Consider the following 27,163-nt stretch of genomic DNA (forward strand, 5'->3'; position numbering starts at 1 on the left):
GATGGTCAAGGACTGAGAAGGAACATGATGGGAAAATTTATGAAAAGGAGATCTGGAAAACAGATTTGTGAATGGCCCTTTCTGAGTGGTCCTACATCTGAGGATATTTCTGTCCTATATGATTGGGACAATCCACAACTGTGATGAAACGTCATTATTTTCAGGTAGACAAGATTACCTCTTTCCCCAGTGATCCCATACCTGCCCACTGGGCTCATAAACAAAGTGGCCTTGATGACAAGGGTGAAAGTTATGTATGGGCTCAATGGACTTCCCTGGCACTAAGACTGATGTGGCTTTCATGGATGAATGACATCCTTGCCAATAGAGGATCTAATGAAGAGCCTTTGGTATGGTAGTACAGGACCAGCTGCCTACCTGGCAATATAATGATCACATTGGACTCCTTCCTCATGGAGGATAGCATGCTGTCTTTGCTGGAGTAGACATTTATCGTGTATAGGGATTTGTCTGTCTTGTTCCTAGTGTTTTTTGCCAGCACTTCCATCCATGGATTCTCCAAATCCCTCATTAACCTTCATGCCACATGAATTTTTAAACTATTATAGTAAGAAAATGGAAGCTGTAAATATACTGTGAGTTTACAGGAGGTATTTGCAATGAATAAAATGGGTAAACCATTCAACACACATAATTGACTAATAGTATCCAACATATATAAAGAAACGTGTAAATTAAAAAGAAATGACAAAATAAAACTAATAGAAAAACAAGCAAAAACTTGACAAGGAATTGCAAAGGAGGAAACCAGAAGTGTTAATATATATGTGAAAAGATGCTTAATCTTCTTAGTAATCATCAAAATGCAAATTATCACCCCAGTGAGATCCAGTTTCATATTTAACCAACTGGACAAATTAAAATTTTTACAATAGCAAGAATAGTGAACACATACAGCATCCACAACATCTATATGCTCTCGATGGGAAAGGAACCCATAATAGTTTTAGAAATCACTTTAGAAGACGCGTTGGCATTATTTAGCAAATTTGTCTATACACTTTTCCTATCACCTTGAAATTCCTCCATTAGCTGTGAAACTTAGAGAACTTCTTGTACATGGTACCAGGGACATATAAGTACAAGGGTAGAAGTCTTCATAATTGCACTGTTATAATTATAAAAAGTTGAGAACAACTCAAATGTCTATTAACAGGAAAATACATAAATTGTGGTATGCTTACATAATGTAATAGTATACAGCAGTGAAAATAAATGGATGACTACTATATGTAACAACATGGATAAATCTCAGGAACACAATTTGAGTAAATATCCAGGTTACTGAAGGATGCACACTATGTGAATCCATTAATAAAAAATTGTAAAATCATCTGTGGTAAAGCTACCAATAAAACCCAGAAATGAAGAACAAAAAAATTGGAATAACTCTTACCCATAAGCAGAAAATAAGCAAATGAGGTAGGATACACAGGAGGTGGCAATGCTAATAGTTATGGTCTTTTTGTTAAAATAGCCTATTATAGAGATGTTTGTTATGATGAATTCCTAATAGATTTTATACCTATTATTTTCTATCTGATTAACACTTAATAAATAAAGTTTAGGGCACCAGGTGGCTCATTCGGTTAAGTGACTGACTCTTGATGTCAGCTCAGGTCATGATCTCAGGGACCTGAGATTGAGTCCTGCGTCCAGCGCGGAGCCTGCTTAAGATTCTCTCTCTCGGGCACCTGGGTGGCTCAGTTGGTTAAGCGACTGCCTTTGGCTCAGGTCATGATCCTGGAGTCCCGGGATCGAGTCCCACATCGGGCTCCCTGCTCAGCAGGGGGTCTGCTTCTCCCTCTGCCCTCTTCCCTCTCATGCTCTCTGTCTCTCATTCTCTCTCAAATAAATAAATAAAATCTTTAAAAAAAAAAAAAAAAGAAAAACGATTACATTTCGGAACCTCTAGGATACATCTAAATCAGAGGGAAATTCAAGGCCTTAAATATAGAATGTGGGTAGAATTATCTTCAGGGCCCCTGGGTGGCTCAGATGGTTAAGCGTCTGCCTTCGGCTCAGGTCATGATCTCCAGGTCCTGGATGGAGACTCATGTCTGGCTCCCAGCTCAGTGGGGAATCTGCTTCTCCCTCTCCCTCCGCCTCTCCCCCTGTTTGTGCTCTCTCTCTCAAAGGAATAAATAAATAAATAAAAGAGTTGTCTTCAACATAGTTTTTTTTTTTTCAAGATTTTATTTTTTTATTTGAGGGGGAGAGCACAAAAAGGGGGAGTGGCAGGCAGAGGGAGAGGGAGAAGCAGGCTCCCTGCTGAGGAGGGAGCCCAACCTGGGACCAGATCCCAGGACCCTGGGATCATGACCCAAGCCGAAGGCAGACGCTCAACTGACTGAGCCACTCAGGCACCCCAAGATAGTTATGTTTTAAGTTTTATTTAAGCAATCTCTATATCAAACATGGGGGTCAAACTCAGGACCCCAAGATCAAGAGTCACAAGCTCCTCTGGCTTAGCCAGCCAGGTGCCCCTTCAAGAGAGTTTTTAACCAACTAAATAAAACAAAACCAAACCAAAGTTTTACAGTTATTATTGTGAGAGAAAAATAAATGTCTTCTACTTGTACATGAACATAATATTCCTGGGAAGCTTCTCCCTCTCCCGCTCCCTCTGCTTGTGTTCCCTCTCTCACTGTGTCTCTCTCTGTCAAATAAATAAAATCTTAAGAAAAGGAAGGAAGGAAGGAAGGAAGGAAGGAAGGAAGGAAGGAAGGAAGGGAGAGGAAAGAAAGAAAGGAAGAAAGAAAGAAAGAAAGAAAGAAAGAAAGAAAGAAAGAAAGAAAGAAAGAAAGAAAGGAAGGAAGAAAGAAAGAAAGAAAGAAAGAAAGGAAGAAAAAGAAAGAAAGGAAGAAAGAGAAAGAAAGGAAGAAAGAGAAAGAAAGGAAGAAAGAGAAAGAAAGGAAGAAAGAGAAAGAAAGGAAGAAAGAGAAAGAAAGGAAGAAAGAGAAAGAAAGGAAGAAAGAGAAAGAAAGGAAGAAAGAGAAAGAGGGCGCCTGGGTGGCTCAGTTGGTTAAGCGTCTGCCTTCAGCTCAGGTCATGATCCTGGAGTCCCGGGATCGAGTCCCGCATCGGGCTCCCTGCTCGGCGGGGAGTCTGCTTCTCCCTCTGACCCTCCTCCCTCTCATGCTCTCTGTCTCTCATTCTCTCTCAAGTAAATGAATAAAATCTAAAAAAAAAAAAGAGAGAAAGAAAGGAAGGAAGAAAGGAAAGAAAGAAAAGGAAAGAAAGAAAAGAAAAGAGAGAAGAGAAAGGAAAGAAAGGAAGGAAGGAAGGAGGAAGAAAGAAAGAAAGAAAGAAAAAGAAAGAAAGAAAAAGTGGTAACTTAAGGAGAGATTTTACCTACAACCGCCCGCCCCACCTGCAGTTTCACTATCCGCAGTTTTGTCAAAGGCAGCTGGGAAGCGGATGATCCTCCTTCTGACGAATCTGCAGAAAGTCAATAGTGGCCTAACCTTACCTCAAGATGCTACGTCATTCTCCTCGCTTCATCTCATCACGTAGGCGTTCTATCCTGTCGCGTCGCCCCAAGAAGGGTGAGTACAGCCCAATAAGTTATTTAGAGAGAGTTAGAGAGGGAGAGAGAATATTCACATAACTTTTATTATAGTCTGTTGTTATAACTGTTTTATTTTACTAGTTAGTTGTTATTCATCACTTATTGTGCCTCATTTATAAATTAAACTTTATCACAGGTGTGTATGTATAGGAAAAAACATAGTATATATGGGGTTTGGTACTATCTGTAGTTTTGGGCATCCACTGAGGGTCTTGGAACATATCCCCTGAAGATAAGGGGGAGACTACTGTATATACTTTTTTTTTTTAAGATTTTATTTATTTATTTGTGTGAGAGAGAGTGAGCGAGAGAGCGAACACAAGCAGGATGAGCGGCGGAAGGAGAAGCACACTCCCTGCTGAGCAGGGAGCCCGATGCGGGGCTCGATCCCAGGATCCTGGGATCATGACCTGAGCCGAAGGCAGACGCTTAACCGACTAGGCCACCCAGGTGCCCCTACTGTATATTCTTTTGAACCAAAAGTGTACTGTATGCTCTTCTGAATTATGAATCAGTATATGTGTGTGGCAGACTAGCCTATCATTAGTCATTTTCCTTTCTTCCACGCTGAAAGAGACTTGATTTGGTTCAGGTGTTCACATTCTGGCTTGTGAAATCAGAGTCTGACTTGTCACTTAGGTATATTTTCCTTAATTTATGCCTATCATTGTGGGTTTTTCTTTCTTGTCAGGGGTTTGTTGAGAGTGAGCAGTGGTAATATTTAACAATTGGCTCTCAAAAAAAAAAAAAATGTCCAAGAGCGCCTGGGTGGCTCAGTCAGTTAAGCAGCTGCCTTTGGCTCAGGTCATGATCTCTATCCTGGGAGAGAGCCCCATGTCGGGCTCTCTGCTCAGTGGGGAGTCTGCTTCTCCCTCTCTCTCTCTCCCCCCTCCCCCACTCATGCTCTCTCTCTCAAATAAGTAAAATCTTAAAAAAAAATTTGTAACATTCAACAATTTCCCTGGTGTAAATACTCCCACTGTGGCTGATTTAAGCTACCAATGTGACATCAACTGGCTCACAAAATAACTGAAAATTTAACAATTGACTCTTGCAAGCCATTATGAGCAGCTACAACACACCCCTGAGGGTGAACATCTGATTGTTTCTGCCTATGAGAAATGAGGGAGGGCGCCTGGGTGGCTCAGATGGTTAAGCGTCTGCCTTCGGCTCAGGTCATGATCCCAGGGTCCTGGGATCGAGTTCCGCATCGGGCTCCCTGCTCCTTGGGAGCCTGCTTCTCCCTCTGCCTCTCTCTCTCTCTCTCTCTCTGTCTCTCATGAATAAATAAATAAAATCTTTAAAAAAAAAAGAAATGAGGGAAATTATTCTGAGAATTATTTGGGGGAAGCTTTCATTACTCATAAAAAGAGATTCAGAAGAACAAAACAATCCTTTTTCTTCCGGGGGCTTTTCCAGCTTTTTATTGTGAAAAAACAATTAGCAAAGATGAAAGATTTTTACAGTAAAGATTCTACTATTAATATTTTACTATATTTGGTTTATCACATATCTGTTCATCTATAACTCCATTGATCCATCTTATTTCTTAATGCACTTCAAAGTAAATTACAAATGCTAATACCCTTCTCACTAGATACTTCAGCATGTATAATATTAACTAGAGTTCACTACATGTTTATAGTTTTTTTTCTTTTGAAATAAAATTTACAAGTGAAATCTAAAAATCTTAAGTGATAAACACATACACTGTGTAACTCAAATTCCCACCAACATACAGAACATTGTTCTCGCTCCAGAAAGTTCCCTTATTCTCCTTCTAAGTCAGTCCTCATCTCTTCCCCCAAGAAGCACATACTCTGTTTTTTCTATCATAGATTAATGTTGCCTATTCTAGAATTTCATATAAATAAAATCATATACTATGTACTCTTTTGTGTAGGACTCTTTTCAGTCAGCATAGGGTTTTTGAGATTTATCCACATTGTTGCGTGTGTCAACGATTTCTTCCTTTTTTAATTGTGTAGTAATGTTGCATTGTAGGAATACACCACTGTTTGCATTTTTCTATTAGTGGACATCTGGGATTCTTCCAGTTTTTGAGTATTTTGAGTAAAGTTGCTGTAAACATTTTATACAGGTCTTTTTGTAGAAACATGTTTTTATTTCTCTTGAGTAACCACCTAGAAGTGGGATTATTGGGTCAAAGAGAAAGTGTGTTTTAATTTTATGAAAAGTTTTCCAAGGTGGTTGTAACATTTCACACTCCACAAAAAATAAATGCAAGCCCCAGATACTCCACATTTGGCATTGTGGTGCGCATATACTGGTATCTCATTTCCTGATGACTAATGATGTTGGGCACTTTTTCATGTACCTGTTAGCTATTCATTCTTTTTCATGAAATGTTTATTGAAACGTTTTATCTATTTGTGTAATTGGGTTGCTCATCTTTATATCATTAAGTTGTAGGAATTATTTATATATCCTAGATACCAGTCTTTTACCAGAAATACATTTTGCAAATGTTTCTCCCAGTCTGTAACTTCCATATCTATTTTCTTTCTTTTTTTTTGTTTTTTAAGATTTTATTTATTTATTTGACAAAGAGAGAGACAGCGACAAGCAGGGGGAGTGGGAGAGGAAGAAGGAGGCTTCCCCCTGATCAGGGAGCCAGATGCGGGGCTCCATCCCAGGACCCTGGGATCATGACCTGAGCCGAAGGCAGACGCTTAACGACTGAGCCACCCAGGTGCCCCCATATCTGTTTTCTTAATGGTGACTTTTGATAAGCAGTTTTTAATTCTGATGAAACTTAAATTATCAACATTTTTTCTTTTCTTTTTAAGTATTTTAAAAAGATTTTATTTATTTATTTGACAGAGAGAGGGGAGTGGCAGGCAGAGGGAAAGGGAGAAGCAGGCTCCCCAGTGAGCAAGGAGCCCGATGCAGGACTCAATTCCAGGACCCTGGGATCATGACTTGAGCTGAAGGCAGATGCTTAACCAACTGAGCCACCCAGGTGCCCCCCAGTTTTTTTCTTTTATTATCTTCCCTAAGAAATGTATTCTTACCTCAAAGTTACAGATGTTTTCTTCTGCTTTTCTATAAAAGTATTATGGTTTTAACTTTTATGATGAGGTCTAGAATCCATCTTGAGTTAATTTTGGAGTATAATATGAAGTAGGGATTGAGGATCACTTCTTTTCCATATGCATATCCACTTTTCCCAGAACTATTTGTCAAAAACCTTTCTTTTTCTCATTGGATTTCTTTGGTGCCTTTGTTGAGAATAAGATAACCATATAATTGAGGGTTTATAGCTGGAGTTGGTATGCTATTCCATTGATTTAAAGACTATCTTTATTCTAATAGTATACCATCTTGATTACTGTAGCTTTAGAGTAAGTATTTATTATTACTTTTTAAAGACTGTTTTTACTATAGACAGTCTGGATTTTTATACACATTTGAGAATCACCTTGTCATTTACAAAATCCTGCTGGAATTATGGTTGGAACTATACTCAGTCTATAAATCAATTTAGTGAGAATTGACATTAACAACATTGAGTATCCCACAATCCATGAATATGGTTTATCTCTTTATTTAGACAGTATCTAATTTCTGTGAGAAATGTTTCACAGTTCTCAGTATAGAGGTTTTACATATTTTGTTGAATTTATTCTCAAATATTTCTTTTTTTTTTTTTTGGTCCTATTGAATTATTTCTAAATTTAACTTTCTACTTGTTTACTTCTGAGTTTTGTACATTCACCTCATATCCTGCGACCTTGCTAAATTCATTAACTTTTGTAGTTGATTAGTAGATTCCACTGAGTTTTCTGAGTAAACATTCATAATCTGCAAATAAAAATAGTTTTGCTTCTTTCATTCCTGTCCTTTTGCCTTTTATTTCTTCTTCCTTGCCTTATTGGAATGGCCAGTGTTCTTCTTCTAAATATTTTAGTGTTTTTATTTGTTGCCTAGAACACTTTAGCAGCCATCTTGTAATAAGAAGCAAGATAACTTGAAAAGAATGTGCTGAAGAGTATAAATCTGCAAGGAACCTACACCCTAATGATTTCATCAAGCTTCTGAATTAATTACCTATTGCAAATTTACTTCTAGACTTCTAGTGAGGGGAGGTAGAAATCCTTTTTGGAGGTAGATTTAGCATAAAGCTTAAAAATCAAGGTATTTCTCTTGCATAGGACTTTCTAAGACCTGGAGAATGGCCTAGCAGTATTAAATTTGTAATTTTACATTCTTTTGCATGAAGAGAGCTTCAAAAATGGTAGAAGCTTCAGGTTCCATAATGCTTGAATCTGCCTAAGATCTTCCATTGCTGAAGTCATTTTGACCTGTGATTTCAGTTATTTGGAGCTAAAAGCATCTTAAAAAATGAAGAGGTAATATGGCATTTGTATCTTTTAGCATCTTCTGACAGAAAATAAATTCTGTCTTTTCTTTATTTTTCCCTCCTTTGTCAGAGCATATTCTCAAGATTGTGACCACTTGCCAGATATCATCATCATAATATTTACTTTTGAATCAGAGAGTGGGGCCTCTCTCCTTAAGAAAATGAGTGGCCCTGTGTACTAATTAGGATTTCCAAGGACAACCCATAAAACTGGATCTGTATATCTGAAAAGAAAAGGAATTTGTTGAATGGAAATTGTTGGGCTTACAACTGAGTTGCTAACAGTTTGGATCCCAGAGCTTTGAACTGAACTCAGAAACAAAGAGAGGCAAGGAATAGTCATGATCGTGCTTAGGATGATGTCATAGGCACCATTTGCCACTGGATGCCTAACACCAGCACAGCCATGGGTCCTGGTGCTAATATCTCAGAACAAAGAATCCTGGCCAGAAATACTGCATTGGTCTTTCAGAGATTGGTGTTTAGATGTTTACTCCACTCATCCTCCTGAGCTTCCCCAGATTATAGATCCAAGGCTCGTTAAAAAGTCCTCAAAAATGAGTTACAAAAGATCCTTTCATTCTTCCTCCACAGCTACATTCTATGCAGGCTGGTAGAGTAGGTTGAAGAGTGGCGTATAAGGGAGGACCCCTGTGATGAAATACAATTTTTTCCCCCTACTTGGCTATCTGAAATACCTTCAGAGTTTTAAGAAAGAAACATTCTAAGAAAAGTTTCTGTAAGAGCATTAAAAATGATTTTTTTTTTTTGTTTCAGGAGGAACTTAAAATAGATCACCAAAATATATGAAAACAATAAGAAAATAAAGTTTAAAGTTAACAGATGAGAAAATGAAGGCAGGAAAGATAAAACCAAGCCTGGACTGGGTTTAGGACATGAAACTGTGTTGGCAGACCTTGTTGGCTTACTGGCACTGAGACACAAGTTATATTTCATGCTTTAGAAAAGCAAACATGAACAGGGAGAAATGATCAGTGGTGTAACTGACTACCTATACAAAGATTTGCTGCAAAGAAGTAAAACTACACTAGGAGTGAGACAAGGTAGAGATTTCCACAGTAGGCCTACCTAGAGAGGACACTGAGTGGTTGTAGTGAATTTCATCCTCAAAGAGTCCCTTACAGTACAGTCCCTTAAAAATTGTATTCTACCGCTTTGCTCAGCGTGGGCCATTGGCGAGATGTGGAAGTAAAACTTAACAGAACATCCACTGAAGGGCCTAGCAGTTTGACTCAGGAATTTAGTTTGTTGTTGTTGTTGTTTTTCCTAAAAATAGAGATTCTATGGGTATAGTTAGACTGTATTTCAGGTACTTTTTCATGAATGTTGAGTCTCCCCTAATGGAGATTGAAAAAATTTTGAGCATCAGTGAATTAAGGTAACATAACCTGTAATATATATTGCTAACTAAATCAATAAGCAATGTTTTAAATATCAATAGAGCTGGAGGATTGAATTAAAACCCCTATATGGGGGCGCCTGGGTGGTTCAGTGGTTAAGCGTCTGCCTTTGGCTCAGGTCATGATCCCAGGGTCCTGGGATGGAGCCCCGCATCGGGCTCCCTGCTCTGCGGGAAGCCTGCTTCTCCTTCTCTCACCCCTGCTGCTTGTGTTCCTTCTTTCGCTGTGTCTCTCTCTTGTCAAATAAATAAATAAAATCTTTAAAAAATAATAATAAAATAAAATAAAATAAAATCCCATTATGAAAATTGAGGAATCAGATTAGGTTATGTGACTGGAATAGATTGCTACACTACAATGGCATAGAGGAGGTCTGAGGGATAGCTTTATACAAGACCAAGATTCCTGTAGGATGTAATTTCGACTTTACTCTTATCTACAATGAATCATTGAAATCTAATTTTTTTCTGTAATAGGGCAGAGCTGCAATGAGTTTAGCCTGGAGAAACTTCAAAGTAGTTGTAACCAAATACTCATCTCAACCATAAAACAAAACAAAACAACACACCCCCCCACACACAACAAACAACTTCCCCCCTCAAAACGTCAGGTTATTCTATAATATATAGCATTGGGTGATGTAACTTTGCTCATTGATGAACTTTCCAAGATAAACTGGTTGTAAATATATGGCCAATTAGGACAATAAATTGACTATACTGTTAGCTTGGGGAGCTGTTCATCCTCAAATTGTAACGAGTTACTACAGTATAAGGGAGAGAAAACAAATCTTTATTTTGCATAAGACCTACAACCCAGCATTACCCTGAAGTTTGGACATGATCTTCATGGATTTGAGCGTCTGTGTAACTTGTCTTAAAATCATTTCCTTTCCATAAATTTAAAACATGAGAAAGATCAGTAAAAGCATAAAGTAATTTTTTAAACAGCTTTATTGAAGCTGTTTAAAAGCTGATATATATTTATATATCAAACAAAACACCCATTTAAAGTGTACAGCCTAATTTTTTAAAGTAAATCCACAGGGTTGTGCAATCATTACTAAAATCTAACTTTAGAACATTTTCATCCCAATATAGATATTGATATAAATATATGGACATAGATATGTAGATATTCTGGAAGTCTCAAAACAATTTTTTTTGGTCATTCTTTTTTTTAAGATTTTATTTATTTATTTTACAGAGACACAGCGAGAGAGGGAACACAAGAGGGGGAGTGGGAGAGGGAGAAACAGGCTTCCTGCTGAGCAGGGAGCCCGATGTGGGACTCAATCCCAGGACCCTGGGACCGTGACCTGAGCGGAAGGCAGATGCTTAAGGACCCAAACCAGGGGCGATCTGCAATGTTTTGCCACAGTCCACTTAGCCACCTAGGCGCCCCTTTTTGGTCATTCTTAACAAATTTCTCCACCAAGTCAAAGGTGGAATAATCATGCCTAAATCTTTTGCCACATCCTCTCTCATTTACTCCACAATTCCCACACGGGTATTTTCTTGGCTTCTTCAATGTGAAGAGAAACCTGATAACACAGCAAGTCCTTCCCACCTCAGGGCTTTTGCCTATGCTGTTTGTTCTGATTGAACAATCAGGACCCTGGGATCATGACCTGAGCCGAAGGCAGACGCTTAACGACTGAGCCACCCAGGCGCCCCGATTAGTGCTGATTTTAATACCCATCACAGGGCATACAATAAAAACTGTGTAATTAATGAATGTGTAACTATATTCTATGTACATATATAAGGTAACTGAACTGCTTTTCAGAGATGTTTCCCCTCATATTCTCACCAGCACCCTATCTAGCATCAAGTACCATCCTCATAAAGGTTGGAACTAAAATGACGGAGTAAAAAGCATTTTAATATCCTTTTATTGATAATGAGCTTGAATAGTTTTTACATGTTCATTAACCACTGATATATTTTTGTCATCAGTGCATTGTCTGCTTATGTCCTTTGTCTATTTTTTTAAGTAGGCTCCATGTCCAAAGTGGGGCTCAAATTCATGACCCTGAGATCAAGAGTCACATGCTGTACTGACTGAGCCAGCCAGGTGCTCCCCTTTGCCTAATTTTTGGAGTCTCATTTTCAGTAGAACTTCCAGCTTTTTGCTGCTGCTGACCACTTGTTGGTCTTGCCTAAGTTTCCAAGGACTGACTGTGCCAGAGGGCAGGACTCTTGCCTCTAACCTTCCTCCCAAACCAGGGGTGATCTGCAATCTTTTGCCACAGTCCACTTAGCCAGTCTTTATTTAGGACTGATGCTCTCCTGAGTTAATGAGAAATCAAGTCAGGGTCAACACGTTCTTCCTGTCAACCTTCTTTTTGGTGCTGCTAGCTCTCTCTATATGCCTGCATGTTTCCAGTTTCCAGCACATTCCAATTCCTGTCAGTCTTGCTTTCTGCATATTTTCATGGCTTTGGGGTTTGCTGTTCTCTTGGGTTCTGTTGGAGTCTCTTGCTTCTACCTCTCCTTCACTAAGCACCAGTCTCTCATGAGTTCTGCAGTTCTTTCACCAGGTTTCTTGTTTTCTGTTCCTTGATTGACTGCTGCCAAGAACCCACTTGGACAATAGCATTGGAGGTCACCTGGTGGCATTCAACCTTGGATCTAGAGCAGAGGAAGCAGCAATATATCATCATGGTGGGGTGCTGCAATGGGCAGGTTACAAAATCAAGAAACCTTGAAGAGGTGTAGTCAAGGGTAATAATACACTGTGTAGCATTAGTCTTGCTATCTAATTAATGAATGTCAATAGAGTCAGTTCAATTAAAATAGTCCAGTATAGGCTAAGGGACAGAAAGCTCTAGCATAAATATGAAAAGGGCTTTTGGCTTTCTTGCTGGGTCATGCTTTCTTTATAAACCCTCATTTAGTTCCTCATTATTGGCATTTGGAATTGGTGGTTGTGGTTGAAAAATTAGTTATCTGAAACTCCCCTATTGTGAGTCTAGTCTTCATTGACTTCTGCTTTGGACTATGCTCCTTAACTAGTCTTCCTCATGATCAGCAATTATCTCAAACCGTCTTTCAGTGCACACTTCTCTTACTGATGAACTCTCAAATCTGCTTAGGTCTGACTTAATGGTGGTCACTTCTATAGCCTGAAGTCCTCAGAGATATTTCTTACAAATTTATAAGTGGCTGGTATCAGACCCTTAAATGATACCAGGAAATTCTAGAGGAATATTATAGGACATTGATCTGAATCTCTTGGAGAAAAGTTGGACAAGTGTATCATTCTATTTTTTTTTTTTTTTAATGTAGGCTCTACACCCAGTGTGGATCCCAATGTGGGGCTTGAACTCACGACCCTGAGATTGAGGCCTGAGCTGAGATCAAGACACTTAACTGACTGAGCTACCCAGGTGCCACAAGTACGTTATTCTTAATATCTTTATTCTACATATATTAGTTGAACATCTACTACTGTGGAAACAAAGCAAAAGAAATAAAAATTAGGGCAAAATATGAGTTTTGCCTTCATAGAAATTTCAGCTTAATACTTATTTATAGAATAAACTATAATTGAATGTATACTGTGACCTATTCTGTGATAGTATAATCAAAGGCCTGTTTAATTCAATACATATTATTGAGTGCCTGTAAGAGGAGGGAGATAATCACTCTTGTGAATAAGTAAGACAAAAGATTTTTCCATAAGTTTTACAGGTAAATGAAAGGTTGCTTTTCATTTGAGGAAATCAGGGAGATCCTCAGTAAAGAGATAGTATTCGAGAGGGTCCTTAAAGCACAGGTAACATTTATCCATGTTTATCCACCCACCCACCAATCCATCCATCCACCCATCCATCCATCCATCTATCCACCCATCCATCCAGCACAGAACCTGTATGAAGCTCACCTCAAAGAAGCTCAGATTCCAAAGTAGCAAATGAACCAGGACTATAGTGGAATAGATTGAGAATGTTTTAGAAGATACAGCTTGAATTGCATTTAGGTGGGTACTACTGATTTCTTCAGGGGATACAATTTCCTGACTTTGCTACATCAGCCTATGTCTTCTTTGGGGCCTGTATGCACCTTACTCTTGAAAGTGAAAGACTCGAAAAAGATAATTGCTGAAAGGATGTGGAGAAAAGGAAACCCTTATGCAATACTGACGGCAATTTAAATTGGTATAGCCAGTATGGAGGTGATTTAATAATTCTATTAAAAATAGAATTAATAGAACTAATGATCCAGCAGTTTCACTTCTGGGTGTAAACGCGGAGGTTCCATAGTGTAGTGGTTATCACGTCTGCTTTACACTTCTGGGTGTATATCCAAAGGAAATGAAATTACTATCTCAAAGAGATATCTGCACTCCCATGTTCATTGCAACATTATTGACAATAGCCAAAATATAGAAACAACCTAAGTGTCCATCAGCAGATGAATGTATTTATCTGTGTCCATCAGCAGATGAACATATATATAAATGGAATATTATTCAGTCCCCCCAAAAGAAGGAAATCCTTTTATTTGTAACAACATGGATGAAACTAGAGGACAGTATGCTGAGTGAAATAAGCCAGACACAGAAAGACAAATACTGAATGGTATTATTTATATGTGGAATCTGAAGAAAAAAGTTGAAGTCATAGTAGCAGAGAAGAGAATGGTGGTTACTTGAGGCAAGGGGGTGGGGAAAAAGGAGGAATGTTGGTCAAAGGGTACAAACTTTCAATTATAAGATGAATACATTCTGGAGACAACTTAAAACATGATGATTATAGTTAATCATAATGTATTATATATTTGAAATTTTCAAAGAGAGTAGATCTCAAGTATTCTCACCATACACAAAAAAGGGTAACTATAGGAGGTGATGGATATGTCAATTTAGCTTGATTATGGTAATCATTTTACAATGTATATGCTTATCAAAACATCACATTGTACAATCCAAATATATACAATTTTGTCAATCATACTTCAATAAAGCTGGAAAAAAAAAGACTGAGACTCATAGTCAATGAAGGACACTGCCAGTGCTTTTGAGAAATAACCAGCTTCTCAGAGGTGGATAAAAAAATAGGCAATCTCCAATTTCAGCCTTTCAAAAGCAGCCAAGTAGTTTCTTACTACCCTTTCATTTGCGACATTAAACATCTGAGGCACTCTGCTCGGTTAGGGAGAGTACAGTTGCTGACACCCTTAAGGGCTTCCGATGAGCCTGCTTAAAATCTAAGACTTAAGACCATTCAATCCTGCTGTCTTCTCATCCCTGAATCCTGTGCCACACTCAAAATGCAGGTCTCCCTGGTCAATTTTTCTCTTACACAAAGCAATTGTCATCTTTCAAGGCATTCATCAACTCCATTGCTAACCTGTCTTCACTACATTTCTCTATCCTATTTCATCTAGGGTGTTGCCACTCCATAGTCTTGCCTCCTTCCCTAGTTAGCCTACACTTCACAGTGCATAATGTCAGCCACTTGTTCACCAGTATTTTCAGCATCCTAATCTTTTGATTTTATTGCACCCTTACCTCGAGCTTCAGTCTTGGATCAATTCATGTACCCGCTTTCTCTCTTACTGTACATAGGTTGCTAACATGGTCCTGGAGAAAGCTATAAAACTGAGTGGATTTATGCCACTAATATGACTGGTTTCAACCTCAGGTGGGAAGTTCCACCTCCCTGAAGGCAGAACATCTATATGAATTATTCGGAATTCTTCTGCATGGGAGATTTGCCTTTTTTCCATTCATTTATTTATTTAATCATTTATGTAAATCAGTATAGACTCATGGATGTTCACTTTATATTTTGGGTTATAATACAATACTAGTTTACTTACTTTTTTTGCTCCAGTTGTTCCAGTTTTGGCAATTGGGAGCTTTTTCAGTTGGCTCTCATGTCCCTTTAACATAACCCCATTATTGTCAGTGTGTGTGTGTGTGTGTGTGTGTGTGTGTGTGTTTGAATGTTTCCTTACATGCTGGCACTGCAAGATGTTCCAGGCTCATCTTGTAAATTTCATGCCATTTTTCCAAGGGCCCTTGGTTCTTTTATTGGAGAATGATATTAGAAATCAAGATTTGGGGGGCACCTTGGTGGCTTAGTCAGTTAGGTGTCTGACTCTTGGTTTCAGCTCATGTCATGATCTCAGGGTTGTGGGATTGAGCCCCACAATGGACTCCACGCTCAGTGCAGAGTCTGCTCCAGATTCTCTCTCCCTCTTCCTCGTGCTCTCTTTCTCTATAAAATAAATAAAAAAATCTTTAAAAAAAAAGACAGAACTCAAGAATCGGGCACTAGGTGTGCTCTTTGCTACTGGGCTGTCATTGATTCCAGGCCCTTGGAGCTGTCAGAACAAAGATATATAGGTGTGTATAATACCTGGCTTATATATACATACTTACAAATATTTCTGTCTGTATCTATATGAAGCTAAACATGAGTTTGTACTGATGTCTCAAACTTGAGTCAAGTAGCACAGGGATCATTCTAGGTCTTCTTTCTTTCTTATTTGTAATCTCCCACTCAAACCATGAGAAATTTGGTTCCTACCATCCATTATCCATTTACTTATTTGTTCATGTATAATGGTTTCTGAGTTGGTAACCTGTACATTTATGGGGAAAAAAATTTCATCAGCTAGAATATAGTGCTTATGTACAGTTGATTTTATCTTACACTGACCACTTACTTCCAACATTACTTAGGTCAGCAGCTTTTATCCCATTCCTTTCAGTGAGGTTTTATATATTTGTAATACAGTTAGATCTTCGTATCCCAGTCTGCCTGCCTTCCCCTTCCTGGGATTCTAAGATCTAAGTAACTTTTTAAAAATTTGCACATATTAAAGTTTACTCCTTGTGCTATAAAGTTCCATGGGTTTTGGCAAATACATAGTATCATATATCCACCATTGTTGTGCCATGCAGATTATTTCACCACCCCCCCAAAATCTATGCCTCATCTGTTCAGCCCCTCTCACCTTGAATCCTTGGCAAACACTTACTGATTTCCATTCCATGGGCACACACTATTTCTTCATTTCTTTAGATTTCTTTAATTTTTTTCATTGATGCTTTATAGTTTTCCACATATATATTCTGTATATATTATGCTAGATTTATACCAGAGTATGTAAGTTTTTGGTGTTATTGCAAATAGTATTTTTTTTTTTTAAAGATTTTATTTATTTATTTGAGAGAGGGAATGAGGGACAGACAGCAGGAGAGGGAGGAGGGTCAGAGGGAGAAGCAGACTCCCCACCGAGCAGGAAGCCCGATGCGGGACTCGATCCCGGGACTCCAGGATCATGACCTGAGCTGAAGGCAGTCGCTTAACCAACTGAGCCACCCAGGTGCCCTATTGCAAATAGTATTAAGAAACATTTTTAGATTACAGATGTTCATTACTGGCACATAAAAAAAAAAATCCTATGAACTTGCTATTATAACTTATCAGTTCCGGAAGTTCTTTGTAGAGTTTCTGGGGATTTCTCTATAAACAATCATGTCATCTATCACTAAAAATAGTTTTACTTTTTCTTTTCAAATCTGTATATATTTTTATTTCTTTTTCTTGCCTTAGTGCATTAGCTAGGATTTCTAGGACAATGTTGCATATGAGTGGTAAGAGAAAACATCTTTGCCTTGTTCCCAATCTTAGGAGGAAGACATCTAGTAACTCACCATAAACTTGATGTTAGCTGTAGATTTTTTGTGAGTGTTATTTTTTTAAGTTTTTATTTTAATTCCACTTAGTTAACATATATAAATGTTATTTATCAAGTTGAGGAAGTTCTCCTGCATTCCTAGTTTGCTGAGAGTTTTTATCACTAATGAGTGTTTCTGCTTTCTCTCTAAAGCAGAAAGTTGATGCTCTTTCTGCATCAGTTGATATGCTCATATGACCTTTCTTCTTTATGCTACTGATATGGTGGGTTAAACTAACTGATTTTTGAATGTTGAACCAGCCTTGGACATTTGGAATAAATCCCACTTGGTGGTGGTGTATAATTTTTTCTGTACATTTTTGGATTAATCAAATATGAATAAAAAAAAATCTCCTGCCTTAAAGGATAGTATAGTTAATTAGAGGGGAATAAAGAGGTAGACACATGCCTTAACTATAGAATCCAAGGTGGAACATAGCAAGTGTTCTAAAAAAGAGGAAAATCCTACAGGTTTTTAATGGAGGGAAAAATCATAACTGGTTTGGAGGAGTTAGGAGACATTGCTATGTAAAATGTGGTTAATGTAGTGTCAGAATTTGAGACCTGGAGGAAATTTTTGGATCATCTAATTCAAATCCTCTCCATTTCTTATGAATGAGGTAGTACACAGTCTGTCTCTCCCTAATAAGTAAGGAGTGGGATCTGACCTGAGTTATCCCATCCTTATGTCACTAAGTTTTCTTCTGCCTCACACAACCACCCACTAAAATAAGTAACATAAGTCTTGACTTATAAGTAGCTTATTTAGAAAATGTGCATGGCTGTTCCTTTGAGTTTCCTCATTCCTTCAGTAAAAAGAAAACTGGAGGCACTAGGTGGGTATGAAATTGCCTAATTCTGCAATTGTGTTCCATTGTGTTCTTGTGCCTCAGACACATAAAGCCAAACAAAGAAAACATAATCCCCATCTGCTACAATCTGTAGCTACCCTGCTCCTCCCTGAGGGAGGTGATTCCCGGCTGATGCAGCCATTACTGTATACTCTCTGCACAGACTTGCCTTTAACTTGTGAGTTAGCTCTTTTTTCTAGACTTGGGCCAATTTTTTTTTTCCCACAGAAAATTCACAGAGAAACTTAAGTTGAAGTTCACCTATGTTTATTCTTTGTAATTTAAAGTGATAAAATTCACTTTACCCTAAGGACATTTTAAATAAGGAATTTGTAATAGCTTATTCCAAGAAAGGTATATTTTTTAAGGCTATTCAAAATGAAAACAGTTGCTTTATATAATTGCTGATAATTGGGTTCTTTCTGTCATAGACATGTGCAATAGTGGATGGAGAAAGAGAATCTTAAGCAGGCCCCACACTCAGCACAGAGCCCCATATGGGGCTCAATGTCATGACCTGAGTGGATGCTTAACTGACTGAGCCACCCAGGCGCCCCCATACAGATGATTTTTTTTTTTAATTCTGTCAGTCAACCCATGAATTAGGACTTGGTAATATCATCCCCATTTTAGAAAGTAGGTGGTTTTTGACTTAGACAAGGTAAGTAAATTGCCCAAAGTGGTAGAGTTAGGGAGTAGCTGAACCAATATTTTAGTTGTGGTTGGTCTGACACCAGTCCTTCGGTTTTCACTGTGGTGCTCTACTTACTGGCACTTACTGGCTGTCCCTTGTTAGCCTAAGACCTTGGCTGGCACTCATCCCCTACACACAGACACACACGCGCGCGTGCGCGCCCTCTTACTCACCCCACCGGCCTCTGTAGCTTCCAATTATCCTGACATTTAAATCTATCCACAAACGGCGTCCTCCTCTACAAGCAACCACTTCCCCACAAGAACGCTTCAATCCAGCTAAAGGAGTCTCTTTTTTCCCCTCTCCATGAAGTTTCACCTTTGCTCAAGCAGCTCCCTTCAGCTGCAATGCCCACTCCCACCTCCTCACCACCTATCTATATTCTAGCTGGGTCAGCTCAAAAGAAAAATTTCCAGGGATGGAGAGAAGATAGGCAGTGGGTGGCTGAGCCCAAGGTGAAATAAAATAATGTTTTCTTTTATTGATATACCAGTGTTTGTCTTTTAATTTCTGGAGAGCCTCAATTGCATGCAAAAATGTTAATAGGAGTTGAAGGTCTCTTATTCATACAGTTCCAATCTATTCTGCAAATAAAAAACAGCGAAAATGATTCATATGTGAATAATTCCCCCAAACCTTTGCTTATTGAAATGGATCAGAGATAATTACCAGGTTGGAGAATTTGCATCCACACAATTTTCTAGTCTCACAAACATAATTTTCTTTAGAATGAATAGAAAATATTTGCTCTTTTAAAAGCAGTTGTGAATGGTGGAAGTGTGTTCTTTCTGTATCTGCAGAAATGTGGCTGCGCTGTCCACTGCTGCCCCCCTTTCGAGCTGGGGATTTCTCTCTCCTGCCCAGCCTCTCCAGCACTGTGGAGCTCAGATCATTTCCAGCTCTCATCTGCATTCATCTCAATGTGAAATCTATGTATTCTGTTGGTCATTGCATCTACAAAGAAGAAGTCAGTGTAATCTTAGAGTTTGGGTGTTTGTCATTTCTTCCTGCAAGATGACTTCACATTCACACGTAAGTCAGGGGGACAAGGATAACCTGTCACATCCTTGAGGTTTATTAACTTTTAGTACTGAGTGGAGAGTGGGAGGAAATTTTAATTGGAGTTGCTCTGAAAAGGGGGTGGGGACAAACGCTTTTTGTCTGTGATCCTTCAGAACCATCTGGAATACACATGAGATTCGTTTTCTGCCATTGTCTCTCCAAAGCATCAGGCTGTTGTTCCAGGTGTATGGAGTGCCAGTATGGCTTATGTTTAATACTTGATTTTCATTATGCCCAACAGCTTGGTCCTTTATTCTCTGAGGGATGTGTTTTCAATACCACGGGAGATTTCTTTATGCCCAACCAAATGAATCTTTATAAACAGCTCAACTGGTGTAAGGCCTCAGGTGGGCTTAAGGGACCCACAAGAACAAGGTTTATGTGTAGGCACAGGGGATATTCAAGTGTGGCATTATATTAAAGGCATTTTTAATTTCTCTATTCCGGGCTTTTAGAAAAACAAGCACCCTTCCTCCTGAAACTGAAGAACAGGTTCCAGGGTTCCTTGAAACTATGTTAGGGAAAAAGAAAAAGCAAGGCATGTACAAGATACTGAGTAAAGTGAAATGAGGATATTGTGGAAAAAGAGAGGAAATAAAGAACAAAAATTTAATGTTTTTTAAAGGAGCAGATAAGAAAAGAAAAAAAGTGATAGCTATAGATGAATTTCCAGAAATGGATGAGGTTTTTTTGTGTTGATCTGAGTTAACACATTATCTTTAAAATGGAAAAGGAAGGGCACCTGGGTGGCTCAGGTCATGATCCCAGGGTCCAGGAATCGAGCCCCACATTAGGCTCCCTGCTCAGCGGGGAGTCTGCTTCTCCCTCTGCCTCTGCCTCTCATTCTCTCTCTCTCTCTCCTTCTGTGTGTGTGTGTATGTCTCATGAATAAATAAATATAATCTTTTTTTTTTAAAGATTTTATTTATTTATTTGAGAAAGAATGAGAGGGAGGGAGCATGAGAGCGGGTAGGGTCAGAGGGAGAAGCAGACTCCCTGCCAAGCAGGGAGCCCGACGCGTGACTCGATCCTGGGACTCCAGGATCATGACCTGAGCCGAAGGCAGTCGCCCAGCCAGCTGAGCCACCCAGGCGCCCTAAATAAATAAAATCTTAAAAAAAATATGGAAAAGGAAGTGGGGTGCCTGGGTGGCTCAGTTGGTTAAGCCTCTGACTCTTGATTTTGTCTCAGGTCATGGATCTCAGAGTTGTGGGATCGAGCTGTGTGTTGGGCTCTGCCCTCGGTGCAGAGTCTGCTTGTCCCTCTCCCCCTGCTCTACTCTCTCTCAAATAAGTAAATAAATAAAATCTTTAAAAGGAAAAAAAAGTGGGAAAGGAAGTCAGTAAGCAAAATGAATAAACATTGCTCCATGTGATAATATGGGTGAATTTTAGGAATATAATTTTAAAAGTCCCCAGAGATTACATCCTGCATGATACCTTTAAATAACTCTTTTTATTGTGAAATGTAACACACTAAAAGTGTATAGAAATACCCTTTTTATAAATTTCAAAACAACCAAACCAAAAGTATATGCTATTAATAAATAAATGTAAGCGTAATATAATTACATACAAAGGAAAGCAAGGCAACAATGAACTCAAGTTTCGAGGTGAGAGGCAGGGGGATAGGATGGTCAGGGATCTGATGTGGGTGTCAGTTATTATCATCATTTTAATTTTTGTTGGGTGGTGATTTCACAATTGTTTGTTATTAAAATCAACAAGCCAACAAATGAACAATAAATAAATAAGAACCTTCTATGTATAAATGATGGAAGCCTGTTATGAATTTAGGGTTATGATTAAAGCAGTTCTATACACCTGAGGTCCAGTTTTAAAAATCTGACAAAGGAAAGGGGGAAAAATATTTGTTCTTTGAGTAGCATACTCTAGGCATGGCTGTTCTTATGTGGTATGTTTCTTTCCCCGAATATTGAACATTAATTATTCTTCCTGTCTTTAAATACAGATAAATATGTATAATAAGTGAATCTCTAGAGAACTCTCAATTCCACCAGCAAGCACTAGCCTTTTGGGAGATACTCTCCCCTCGCTGCAGAAAAGTAGTGAGAAGGTAATTTGTTCACACATGTTCCAGGCAAAAGCGCCCTCTGCTTTCAGGTAGTGGTGTGACAGTCCTATTTTGAATGTCACCAGTCTAGGGTGGAGCACAAGGTATACGTCTCCCCTGTCAGAAACAAAGAACTAAAAAACATAAGTATCAAAATGGATAACTTGGATTTCCAAGCAGAACTAGCATTCCTCCCTGCCTCCCACAAACTTTCCAAATGTAGAACTTTTAATCCTGACTTATTACGCTGATTCTTTGTATTAATTGTTGCAGGTTGGGTTTCCTGGGAAACAGACTGAGTTGGAGATTATTGAGATACACTCTTGGGAAAAACATCTGTAAGCATGTGAAGGAAGCAGGATGAGGCAGAGAGAGAAGTTGAACTGTGATGCAGTCCTAACAGAAGCCTCAGCAGATCCCCTGGTGTGCTAAGAAGCTGGCATAGTTCTGTAGAGAGGTCCTCAACTGAAGCAAGGGGGCTGAGTCTTTGAATACCCCTTCTCCAGGGAAAGTCTACATCCAAACCTGCCTTTGGGGAAGATGTTCCTGATGCCATTTTCTTTTAGACACCTTCCCTCCCCCAAGTCAGGATATAGTGCAATAGCCAATTTTTGGTTTGCACAAATGTACTGAGCCAACCCATCTGTGAACTCAGCATGGCTTTTTTTCACCTCTGGACTCTGGGTCTAAGATAATACTTGCTATAGGTGCGAGCAGAGGGGGAGGCATAATTGCAATATTAATGGATGTCATAGGAATCTGGGTCATCTGCTCATGCAGTTACTTGTGCCCTCTGGTCTTGTATATGGTTGATCTTCTAATCTTACCGTGGCCAGTTCTCTGCTGCAGATGTCATGGCCTTACTCCAGAACTCTAGGTATCTAATGTTATAATTCTTCTATGGGAACTTGCCATGAAATCCATACAACATCTTTTCTCATCACAGATTCCTCTAGGGTCTGTTGGATTATATGGCTCAACTGGCAGGGCTGCTTGTACGACAGCCTAAACCTTCCATAGAGTCCTTTACATGTCTGCATCCCATTACAAGCTGTCAACCTTCCAAGTCACTTGGTAAATAGGTTGGGGTAGTATTTGCAAGTGTGAAATGTGTTGTCTCCAGAACCTCATGTGTGATAATCCTGGCATACCTCAGACCACTGAAATCCTAAGAAACAAACAAAAAACAACTTTACTGAACAACATACTAGCTGCTTTTGCTCAACTGGTCCAATTTTCATGATACCATTGGTAGAGGGGTCAATGTTATGTCACACTGAATGTCAACGTCCAAATGGCCTAGGCCTTTTTGGACTATATTGTGACAGAGAGCAGGAGAGTTAATATAGCCTTAGGGAAAGACTATAAAGATATACTGTTGTCCATCTTTCATGGATGTGAATTGTTTCTTGTCCTCCTTGAGAGAGATGGAAAAGAAAGCATTTGCCAGACCAATGGTTACATATCATGTATCTGGAATCATGTTAATCTGCTCTAGAAAGTATTTCATATCTAGCACCATAAGTACAATTGGGGCTACTACTGGTTTGAACTTAGACCTATGTACCTTCGTTCTTCAGGATCCATCAGTACTTTTTTTTTTTTTTTAAAGATTTTATTTATTTATTTGACAGAGAGAGACACAGCAAGAGAGGGAACACAAGCAGGGGGAGTGGGAGAGGGAGAAGCAGGCTTCCTGCGGAGCAGGGAGCCCGATGTGGGGCTCCATCCCAGGACCCTGGGATCATGACCCGAGCCGAAGGCAGACACCTAACAACTGAGCCACCCAGGCGCCCCTAGGATCCATCAGTATTATAGGGGCCACACAAGTGAATTAAATGAAAATGTGCTGGATACTGCCACCCCTACAACTTTCAGATTTTTAAGGATGCTGTAAATCTCTACTCTTTTTTCAAAACAGTATGTATTCGATTGATTAGGTTGGTTGGTTGATTTTCATTGAAGTGTAATTCACGTACAATGAAATCTTAAGTATATAGTCCAGTGAATTTTGGCAGTTATGTACAACTGTGTAATCACAGTCAAGATATAAAACATTTCTACATCCAAAAAGGTTTTCATATACCATTTCAGGTTAATTCTGCCTGCCCTCTCAACCCTGACTCCCGGCAATCATTGATCCACTTTTTGCCTATGTATTATATTTGGCTTTTCTAGAGTTTTATATAAATGGAATCATACAGTATGATTTTTTTTTGTTTTTGGCTTCTTTCTTTCACCATAATGTTTTGAGATTCATTCATATTGTTCCTGGTATCAGTTGTTTGTCTCTTTTATGATTGAGTAGTATTCCAGTAAATGAATATATAATAACTTGTTTACCCATCCTCCTCCTTTTTCAATGTTGCTTTGGATATTTTAATTCCTTGGCATTTTCATGTAAATTTTAGAATCAGCTCATAAATTTCTATGAAAATCCTTACTGGAGTTTTGACTGGAATTGCATTTACATTTGGAAAGATAGGAAATACTCTATTCTGTTTCACTGATCTATTCATCTATGCTTTGGCCAATACGACATTGTCTTAATTATTGTAGTTGTAAAATTATTAAGTCAGGCAGTGTAAATCTTTTACTTTTTCCTTCTTTTTCAAGGTGAGGTGTGATACCACCTTAATGTTAATTAGATGAAGTTGGTTAATAGTGTCACTCAAATATTCCATATCCTTAGTGATTTTGGAGGGGTATAATTTTTCTACCAATTACTGAGAGAAACCTGTCAAAATCTCCACCTCTTGTGGATTTGTCTACTTTCTTCCCCTAATTTTGCCATCTGTATTTTGTTTCCTTTTATCCCCCATTGCTGCCTTATTTTTGATGAAGTAAGTAATTTTTTAAAAAGATTTTATTTATTATTTAATTGACAGAGAAAGAGAGCGAGTGAGAGAGGTAACAAAAGCAGGGGGAGTGGGAGAGGGAGAAGCAGGCTTCCCGTGGAGCAGGGAGCCCTATGCGGGGCTCGATCCCAGGACCCCAGGATCATGACCTGAGCCAAAGGCAGTCGCTTAACCAACTGAGCCACCCAAGCGCCCAAAGTAAGTAATTTTTTAGGACCTTAGTTATCTCCTCTATTGTATTTTTAGTTGTATCTCTGTGTTTGATTTTAGTGTTTTCTCTAGAGATTATGGTACGTATTTTGTTACAAAATATCTTTGAATAATATTCTATCACCTCATGAAAAGTATGATAATCTTAAAACAAACAGTGCAAGTACTTTTATTCCTTCTCCTGACCTCTGTTCTCTAATTCTTATATATTTTACTTCTGTATATGCTATAAAGTTTACATTACTAATGTTATTCTTTTTATTTTTCATAATCGATAATCTTTTAAATGACATTTTAAAAATATATGATTATATATGTTAGTGCTTTTTTTCTTTCTTCATATCCAGAATTTGATAGCATTTTTCTTCAGCCTGAGAAACTTCTTTTAGTGTTTCCCGTACAGATCTTCTGGAGAAAAAATCTTTCAGGTTGCCACTAATGAGAATGTTTTTATTTCATCTTCATTTTTGAAAAATGATTTTGCTGAATATGAGAGTCTAGGTTGGCCTTTTCTTTTTCTGACAGCACTTTTTCAGGAGCTTGACTATGTTGTGCATAAGTGAGTGTTTGTGTGTACATGTGTGTGTGTTTTGTTCTCCACTTGTGGTTCACTGAAACTTTCAGATCCATGGAGTGATGTATTTTTATAATTTTGGGGAAAAATTGCATTATCCCTTTGAATTTCTTCTGTTCCATTTTCTTACTCCTTTACTTCTGGCACTCAACTTATATGTATATCAGACTCCTAGATATTTTTCCCAGAAATTTAAGATGTTCTGTTTCATTTTTCATTCTTTTTTCTCTTGGCATTTCAATTCAAATAATTGTCACTGACTTGTCTTCAACTTTACTTATTTTTTCCTCTGCCATATCCAATGTGCTGTTGAGCCTATTGCTTGAATTCTTAATTTTGGTACCATATTTTTCTTTTATAGTAATTTCTTTTAACTTTTGTTTATAGTTTCCATCCCTTCTAAAATTCTTCCTGTTTTCTATTTTGTCTTTTTCAAGATCTCTTTTTACTATTTATCATAATTACTTTATTTTTTTAAAGATTTATTTATTTGAGAGAGAGAGAGAGAGCAAGCAGGGGGAGAGGCAGAGGAAGAGGGAGGGAATCTCAAGTAGACTCCCCGCTGAGCACAGAGCCCAATGCAGGGTTTGATCTCATGACCTGAGCTGGAATCAAGAGTCAGTCACTGCTTAACCGACTGAGCCACCCAGGCGCCTCTATCATAATTACTTTAAAATCACTATCTTTTAATTATGGGATATTTTACAGTATGAGATAGCTCTTATTCTGTTTCTGTTCATGGTTTTCCTCTCTTGGCCACGAATCAGATTTTCTTGCTTCTTCTCTGTCTTACATTGTTTGATTATATGGCCAGACATTATGTGTAAGAGAATAATAGAGATTGAAGTAGATACTATGGTGATCCTTCTTTGGGCAGGTCATCAGTGTAAGACTATTAGGCAATCTAATCTAGACTTTGAACTGAATCTGGACTTTGTTGCAGCTTTAGTTAAATTCAATAGATCTCTAGTTTGAATTTAATTTTTTTTTTCACAACATCAGGACTTCTCTCTTTTTTTTTTAAAGATTTTATTTATTTATTTGAGAGAGAGAATGAGAGAGAGAGAGAGCACAAGAGGGGGGAGTGGGAAAGGGAGAAGCAGACTCCCCGCTGAGCAGGGAGCCCGATGCAGGACTCGATCCCGGGACTCCAGGATCATGACCTGAGCTGAAGGCAGTTGCCCAACCAACTGAGCCACCCAGGCGCCCCCTTTTTTTTTTTTAAAGAACATCAGGACTTTTCATTCAGCCATGCTTAGTATCTGAGCTACACCCAGATTCTGGAGTCTTTGTATTCTGTAGCCTAGTTGCCAGCTTTTAGAAACACTTCAGGGAGTGTTTCTCTTGGTTCTGCCACACTGTCACCAATCTTTGGTATATATTCCTTATGCACTTGGTGGAAACCTGTGAGAAAATGTTAGCCTAGGGTAGGTGCAGACTCACTGTTGGCTGGGGACTTCTTGGGATTCCAGTCTGAATGTCCTGCTATCAGAGGCTTGTTAAATTTTGGTTGGATTCCCCTTGCCGTTATCAAGGGTGCATTCCTCCTCTTCCTGCTCTGCCAGAAATAGAAGCAGCTCATTACTTTTTGTTTTTTAGTTTACTTTGGTTTGTGTCCTAAGCCCTTTTATCAGTTAAATAAAGCCATGATTTAGTTTTTTAGCTTTTTTAGCTTGTTGGCAATAGTGTTGGAGTAATAGTCTCATTACTATGTATAATCTAACTGGAAGTGAAAGTCTCTTGCTTT

At 38.6% G+C, this 27,163-nt stretch overlaps 1 long non-coding RNA gene across 2 annotated transcripts; it reads left to right on the top strand.

Annotated features, from left to right (window-relative positions):
* The first annotated feature begins 3,043 nt into the window (after positions 1–3,043).
* LOC129045498 (uncharacterized) lies at positions 3,044–19,863 on the top strand. Of its 2 annotated transcripts, none has more exons than XR_008505302.2 (3): positions 3,044–3,569; positions 12,688–12,797; positions 19,440–19,863. It is a non-coding gene; the product is annotated as an uncharacterized LOC129045498 (long non-coding RNA). The 2 variants fall into 2 exon arrangements; XR_010406659.1 differs by lacking the exon at positions 3,044–3,569 and adding an exon at positions 6,440–6,575.
* Positions 19,864–27,163: the final 7,300 nt, after the last annotated feature.

This window comes from Mirounga angustirostris, unplaced genomic scaffold, assembly GCF_029215605.1.
Source record: "Mirounga angustirostris isolate CCGP_5_RB_7025 unplaced genomic scaffold, mMirAng1.0.hap1 SCAF_12, whole genome shotgun sequence".
NCBI lineage: Eukaryota > Metazoa > Chordata > Mammalia > Carnivora > Phocidae > Mirounga > Mirounga angustirostris.